Here is a 7,908-nt window from a genome sequence, read left to right as displayed (position 1 = left end):
TATCCCCTCTCTGTCATTGTCTTGCGCAGACCTTTTTTGTAATCCTATTTTCTACCATGTCCTTCTCTTTCTCAGTTAATCTCTATCTTCCTCTCTCTTTCACTCACTCTCGCTCTCTTTTTCCACACGTGTCAGACAATATGGCATATGAGCCTGTGTGACCTTGGAACACACTAGTGTGTCACCACCAAAACCCATATCTGCAGGCTATGTATTGAATATAGATGCCAAACCTATTTCCATATCCACCCACATAATGAACATTGCTGCCAGTGGAGGCTGAGCATGAAAGGAGTGCCCTTAAACCACAAGATGGACATGTACTCATGGGGTTTCTCTCCTGCACACTACTAAAGACAGACTTCTCAAAATAGAGCCAATCTCATAAGTGAGATGTGTATAATCTAAACTGGCACAGTGTCCAGGATGATTAGTGATGTTCTAGCCAGACAGCCATGAGCACTAGGAGTGATTTATTAATATTATTGATCTATTATTAGCTTTATTTATGAATAAAACAAATTTTCATTATTTTATTCCATCAGGCATTATCAAATACATTTTTGCAATAATTAACCTTGAAGGAGTATCCCATATTTGCCCAAGAGGGCTTTAGTTGATATCAGGTCAGCTATTTGCACATGCACAGAAGAGGTTTAAAAATTCTTTAGAGTCTATTGACGCACCTGTCAAAGACTCCAGTCACCCAAGTCAGACTGTTTTCTCTGCTACCGCACAGCAAGCGGTACAGGTGTGCGAAGTCTAGGACCAAAAGGCTCCTTAACAGCTTCTACCCCCAAGTCATAAGACTGCTGAACAATTAACCAAATGACCACAGCATTATTTACATTTTTTTTGCGTAAGGGAGATGACATATACTTTGGCAAACCTGGGCTAAACAGTTTCCCCTACCACCTGCACCAGTCATTTTGGAAGAATTGAAGCCAGACCACAATTGAGAGTAATCCAATGAGTTTGTTATAATTACATTTCTGTGGAACCATTTACCCCAGTGCACTCAATTAAGTATAGTATTTTACTTTTAGCCCATCTCTTGGAGCAGTACTTTGGGACATGTAGCTAGCTAAATGCATTGGTAGGTGGCAACAAATATAAGTTAAGAGCATGGTAGTTAAAGAACAAAACAGCTGACGCAGCAGTTGAGATTTATGGGCACGTTTCGGGTGATCTTTGTTTTAGTCTAGCTGTGCAGAAGATCGCACAACCTCAGGACAAGTGTTTAGCCTGTCCGGCTAAACAATTCAACCTTGCACTCCTTCTAAACAATGCCATTTTTAAAAACTTTTGCAACGCGTTAAGTCTGTAAACTTACTACACTGTGTTTGTAACAGATTTTAGTTTTTGGAACAGAAAAAGGTATTGAGATCAGATGTTTCATCGATGAGAATATGAGCAGAATGTCAGCCCAGTTTCACCTAGTTCAATCCTCTCCCACTATCTGCGACTGGACTTCTTCTGACTACCATATTTGGTGGTGAGAAGATGTTCTAAAAGGATGCTTCAGCTTTATAGCCCTGTGACACTTTCTGGTACACAGGTGAATTGCTGGCGATGATTGTTGACTTGGGTTGATCAGAGCTCCAGTATCAATCATTGATAAACAAACAAGCTAACTTTACTCGGTGTGGAGGTGGTTCGGCAAGGCTGTGGTATGAGATGGTAGGAGATAGTGATGGAGAAGAAAGTGAATCAAGTATGGAGCATAGCGGTACAAATAAAAGGTGGAGTAGGAAAGAGAAAAAGAGAGCAGGAGAGAAAGGGCTTTATGGAAGGCAGAGAGAAGACAGAAAATTAAGTTTGAGGAGAGAAACATAGTTTCCAAACGCTAGCTGCAGTTCGGGGGTAGAGAGTGCAGAGGAAGTGCGAGATAAGTTGCGAGGGGAGCACCAAGGTGAGGAGGTGCATAAAGTGATTCTGAAGTTCAGGGAGGAAGGCGAGTTGGGGCGATGAGTCCTATAAGGTTGCTGGCTGTGATAAAAGAGTTGATTGGGGAAGTTGTCAATGCTGAAGTGTTAAGAGATGGGACCATGTGGGCATTAATGTGGGAATTTAGATTCTCTGTCGAGAATTCTCAGACAGTGTCCTTTCCCAGGAGGAAGGTGGGAGATGAGGTATGCTTGAGGTTATATGGGAGAAACTTGGAGAGGGTGGGGTCCTTCAGGATCCTTGGGGTATACTTTGACACCAGACTGACCTGGGCAGAACACATTGAGAGCGTGGTGGGAAAGTGTATGAAGGTGCTAAATGTGTTGCTCTGTCTGACGGGGAAAGGAGTGGGGAGCTGGGCCTTCCTCATTGAGGACCATGTATGTTGTATTGATCCAATCTGTAATAGACTATGGCAGTATAGTGTATGGTTCGGCAGCCCGCATCTCATTGGAAAGGCTAGATGTCATACAGGGACAAGGACTCATTATATGTAGTGGGTCATTTCAGACCTCCCCAGTGGCTGAACTACAGGTGCAGATGGGGGATATATGCCATTGCATACTAAGAGACAGCAGCTGGCATGAAATATTGGGTCAACCTACAGGGACATGGGGTGTCTCATCCTGCGAAAGGGATTTTACAAGCATGCCGGGAACATCAGCGAGGACAGAACACAAGCTATGGGTGGGTGGGTAATACTTAGGTGAAGAAGATGGGACTGTATGGAAGGGAGTTTAGTCCAACGGTAGCTATTCCTATGAATCCACCATGGCTTCTACCGCCTCCAGTAGTTGATCTAGAAGTGTTGGAGAGACTACAGACAGATAGGAAGGGTGTTGATCCATCTGATTTGTTTAAGAGATGTATGGATACTGTGTATCAGGATTTTGTGGCCATTTACACAGATGGTTCAAAAGATCCAAGGACAGGATGCACAGGGTCAGCATTTGTAGTGCAGGAATGTGACTTATTGTACCCTAACCAAAAGTGACTTATTCCACATTTGGTTAGGGTACAGGCTTATTCAAACATTTATTAAACTGTTTTTTACCCTCATCAATCTACACACAATACCCCATAATGACAGGGCAAAAACAGGTTTTTAGAAATGTTTGCTAATTTATAACAAATACTAAACTGAATTATCACATTTCCATAAGTATTCAGACCCTTGGTGTCCACATCAGTACTTTGTTGAAGCACCTTTGGCAGCCCTCGAGTCTTCTTGGGTATGAGGCTACAAACTTGGCACACCTGTGTTTGGGTAGTTTCTCAAATTCTTCTCTGTAGATCCTCTCAAGCTCTGTCAGGTTGGATGGAGAGCGTTGCTGCACAGCTATTTCAGGTCTCTCCAGAGATGTTCGATCGTGTTTAAGTCCGGGGTCTGGCTGGGCCACTCAAGGACATTCAGAGACTCGTCCCGAAGCCACTCCTGCGTTGACTTGACTGTGTGCTTAGGGTCATTGTCCTGTTGGAAGGTAAACCGTCACCCCAGTCTGAGATCCTGAACGCTCTGGAGCAGGTTTTTATCAAGGACCTCTCTGGACTTTGCTCCGTTATCTTTTCCTCTATCCTGACTAGTCTCCCAGTCCCTGCCGCTGAAAAACATCCCCACAGCATGATGCTGCCACTACCATGCTTCACCGTAGGGAAGGTGCCAAGTTTCCTCCAGATGTGATGCTTGGAATTGAGGCCAAAGAGTTCAATATTGGTTTCATCAGCCCAGAGAATCTTGTTTCTCATGATCTGAGAGTCTTTAGGTGCCTTTTGGCAAACTCCATGTGCCTCTTACTGTGGAGTGCTGCAGAGATGGTTGTCCTTCTTGAAGGTTCTCCCATCTCCAAAGAGGAACTCTAGAGCTCTGTCAGAGTGACCATCGGGTTCTTGGTTACATCCCTGACCAAGGCCCCTCTCCCTCGATTTCTCAGTTCGGCCGGGCGGCCAGCTCTAGGAAGAGTCTTGGTGGTTCCAAACTTCTTCCATTTAAGAATGATGGAGGCCACTGTGTTCTTGGGGACCTTCAATGCTGCAGAAATGTTTTGTACACTTCCCCACATCTGTGCCTCGACACAATCCTGTCTTGGAGCTCTATCAAATCAAATTGTATTTGTCACACACGCCGAACTACCTTACATTGCAATGCTTACTTTAAGCCCTTGACCAACAATGCTTAAGAAGTTAAGATTTTTTTAAAGTGTTAAGTAAAAAATAGATAGGTAGAAAATAGAAAATAAAAGTAACAAATCATTAAACAGCAGTAGTAAAATAACAAGCAAGGCTATATACAAGAGGTACTGGTACAGAGTCAATGTGCAGGGGCACCGGTTAGTTAAGGTAATTGTGGTAATATATACATGTAGGTGGAGTTAAAGTGACTATGCAAAGATTATAAACAGAGAGTATCAGCAGAGTAAAAGATTGGTCTGGGTAGCCCTTTGATTAGCTGTTCAGGAGTCATATGGCAAGAAGAAGCCTTTTGGACCTCGACTTGGCCCCAGTGATGTACTGGGCCGTACGCACTACCCTCTGTAGTGCCTTGAGGTCGGAGGCCGAGCAGTTGCCATACCAGGCAGTGATGCAACCAGACAGGATGCTCTCGATGGTGCAGATGTAGAACCTTTTGAGGATCTGAGGACCCATGACAAATCTTTTGAGTCTCCTGAGGAGGAATAGGCTTTGTCGTTCCCCCTTCACGACTGTCTTAGTGTGTTTGGACCATAATAGTTTGTTGATGATGTGGACACCAAGGAACTTGAAGCTCTCAACCTGTTCCACAACCTGCCCCGTAGATGGGAATGGGGGCGTGCTCGGTCCTCCATTTCCTGTAGTCCACAATCATCTCCTTTGTCTTGATATGTTGAGGGAGAGGTTGTTGTCCTGGCACAACGTGGCCAGGTCTTTGACCTCCTCCCCACAGGCTGTCTCATCGTTGTCCGTGATCAGGCTGTTGTGTCATCGGTGAACTTGATGATGGAGTTGGAGTCATGCCTGACCATGCAGTCATGAGTGAACAGGGAGTACAGGAGGGGACTGAGCATGCATCCCTGAGGGGCCCCTGTTGAGGATCAGCGTGGCAGATGGGTTGTTCCCTACCTTTACCACCTGGGAGCGGCTCGTCAGGAAGTCCAGGATCCAGTTGCAGAGGGAGGTGTTTAGTCCCAGGGTCCTTAGCTTAGCTGTAGTGAATGAATAACATTCTCACATAGGTGTTCCTTTTGTCCAGGTGGGAATGTGTAGTATTGAGTGCAATAGAGATTGAATCATCTTTGGCTCTGTTGAGACGGTATTCAAATTGGCATGGGTCTAAGGTTTCTGGGATAATGATGTTGATGTGAGCCATGACCAGCCTTTCAAAGCACTTCATGGCTACAGATGTGAGTGCTACGGGTTGGTAGTTATTTAGGCAGATTACCTTAGTGTTCTTCGTCACAGGGACTATGGGGGTCTGCTTGAAACATGTTGGTATTACAGACACAGTCAGGGACAGGTTGAAAATGTCAGTGAAGACACTTGCCAGTTGGTCAGTGCATGCTTGGAGTACACATCCTGGTAATCCGTCTGGCCCTGCGGCCTTGTGAATGTTGGCATGTTTAAAGGTTTTACTCATATGGGCTACGGAGAGCGTGATCACACAGTCATCCGGAATAGCTGGTGCTCTCATGCATGTTTCAGTGTTACTTGCCTCGAAGCGAGCGTAGAAGTAATTTAGCTCGTCTGGTAGGTTCGTGTCGCTGGGCAGCTCGTAGCTGTTTTTCCCTTTGTAGTCTATAATAGTTTGCAAGCCCTGCCACCTCCGACGAGCGTCGGAGCCAGTGTACTCCATTCGATCTTAGTCCTGTATTGATGCTTTGCCTGTTGGATGGATCGTCGGAGGGCATAGCGGGATTTCTTATAAGCTTCTGAGTTAGAGTCCCGCTCCTTGAAAGCTCAGTGAGGATGTTGCCTGTAATCCATGGCTTTTGGTTGTGGAATGTACGCACAGTCACTGTAGGGACGACGTCATCGATGCAGTTATTGATGAAGCCAGTGACTTATGTGGTCTGCTCCTCAATGCCATCGGAAGAATCCCGGAACATATTCCAGTCTGTGCTAGCAAAACAGTCCTGTAGCTTAGCATCTGCTTCATCTGACCACTTTCTTATTGACCGAGTCACTGGTGCTTCCTGCTTTAGTTTTTGCTTGTAAGCAGGAATCAGGAGGATAGAATTATGGTCAGATTTTCCAAATGTAGGGTGAGGGAGAGCTTTGTATGCGTCTCTGTGTGTGGAGTATAGGTGGTCCAGAGTTTTTTTCCCTCTGGTTGCACATTTAACATGCTGATAGAAATGAGGTAAAAGTGATTTAAGTGTCCCTGCATCAAAGTCCCCGGCCACTAGGAGCATCGCCTCTGGATGAGCGTTTTCTTGTTTGCTTATGGCCGTATACAGCTCATTGAGTGTGGTCTTGGTGCCAGCATCGGTCTGCGGTGGTATATAGACAGCTACGAAAAATATAGATGTAAACTCTCTTGGTAAATAGTGTGGTCTACAGCTTATCATGAGATACCCTACCTCAGGCGAGCAAAACCTTGAGACTTCTTTAGATTTCGTGCACCAGCGGTTGTTTACACATATACACAGGCCACCACCCCTTATCTTACCACAGGCCGCTGTTCTATCCTGCTGAAAAAGCTTAAAACCCTCCAGCTGTATATAAATCATGTTGTCGTTCAATCCCGACTCTGTGAAACATAAGATATTACAGTTTTTAATGTCCCGATGGTAGGATATATACGTGCTTTTTTTATTAGCGATTGATTGTACTTTGGCTAATAGGATTGATGGTGAAGGTAGATTACCCTCTAGACGCCGGATCCTAACAATGCACCCGGACCGTCACCCACGATATCTCCATCTTTTCCTCCTGTGAATGACGGGGATGAGGGCCTAGTCGGGTGTCTGGAGTAAATCCTTCCCATCCGACTCATTGAAGAAGAAGAATTCTTTCAGTATGGGGTGAGTAATCGCTTTCCTGATATCAAGAAGCTCTTTTCGATCATAAGACACAGTGTCAGAAATATTAAGTACAAAATAAGTTACAAATAACCTGAAAAAACATAAACAATAGCACAATTGGTTATGGGATCATAAAACGGCGGCCATCTCCTTCGCGCATCATTATTCACAATCACTCTAGAGACAATTCCCTCGACCTCATGCCTTGATTTTCGCTCTGACATGCACTGTCAACTGTGGGACCTTATATAGACAGGTGTGTGCCGTTCCAAAAAATGTCCAATCAATTGACTTTACCAAGTCAAACCAGAGAGAGTAGTTATTTGCTCTGATTCATGTGCAGTGTTGATGAGTCTGCTGTCCTTTAGCACACGTAGCAGACAAGACCTGCTTTATGAGGTACAACAAACCCATGGCAGGATTAGACAAATGGGTATACAGATAAGATTGATTGGGTCCCAGCCCATGTGGGGGTGGAGGGGAACGAGGCAGTTGATGTACTGGCTAAACAAGCATTTAGTAGTTTTAATGAGCAAGGCAGAGGCTTAAAGCCTGATATGGACAGTGATGGTGCAGAGATGGCAGGAGCAGTGGAGTAGAGATACTAAGGGCAGGCATTTATTTCAAGTACAGAAGAGAGGAGACTATTTTTACAAGATTAAGGGTGGGACACAGCCGGTTGAATAAGACTTTAAATTGTGATAGGAAAGTATCCAACAGGAAAGTGTTATTATTGCCAGGAAACAGAGACCGTGGAGCATGTGTTGCTACAGTGTGGGCAGTATCAGAGGGAAAGAGAGAGGATGATATCTCGTATGAGGAAGATGGAGATACAGGGAATTAGTTTAAAGCATTTATTGAGTAGAACTTCCTTAGCTATAGTCTCAAATATGTTGTTGTCTTTTTTTAAAGCAACAGGGCTGTCAGGTAGGATTTATTATCTCCCTGTCTTGGGGCCACACTC

Source organism: Oncorhynchus tshawytscha, linkage group LG33 (genome assembly GCF_018296145.1).
Source record: "Oncorhynchus tshawytscha isolate Ot180627B linkage group LG33, Otsh_v2.0, whole genome shotgun sequence".
Lineage (NCBI taxonomy): Eukaryota > Metazoa > Chordata > Actinopteri > Salmoniformes > Salmonidae > Oncorhynchus > Oncorhynchus tshawytscha.
This window is presented reverse-complemented; position numbering follows the sequence as displayed.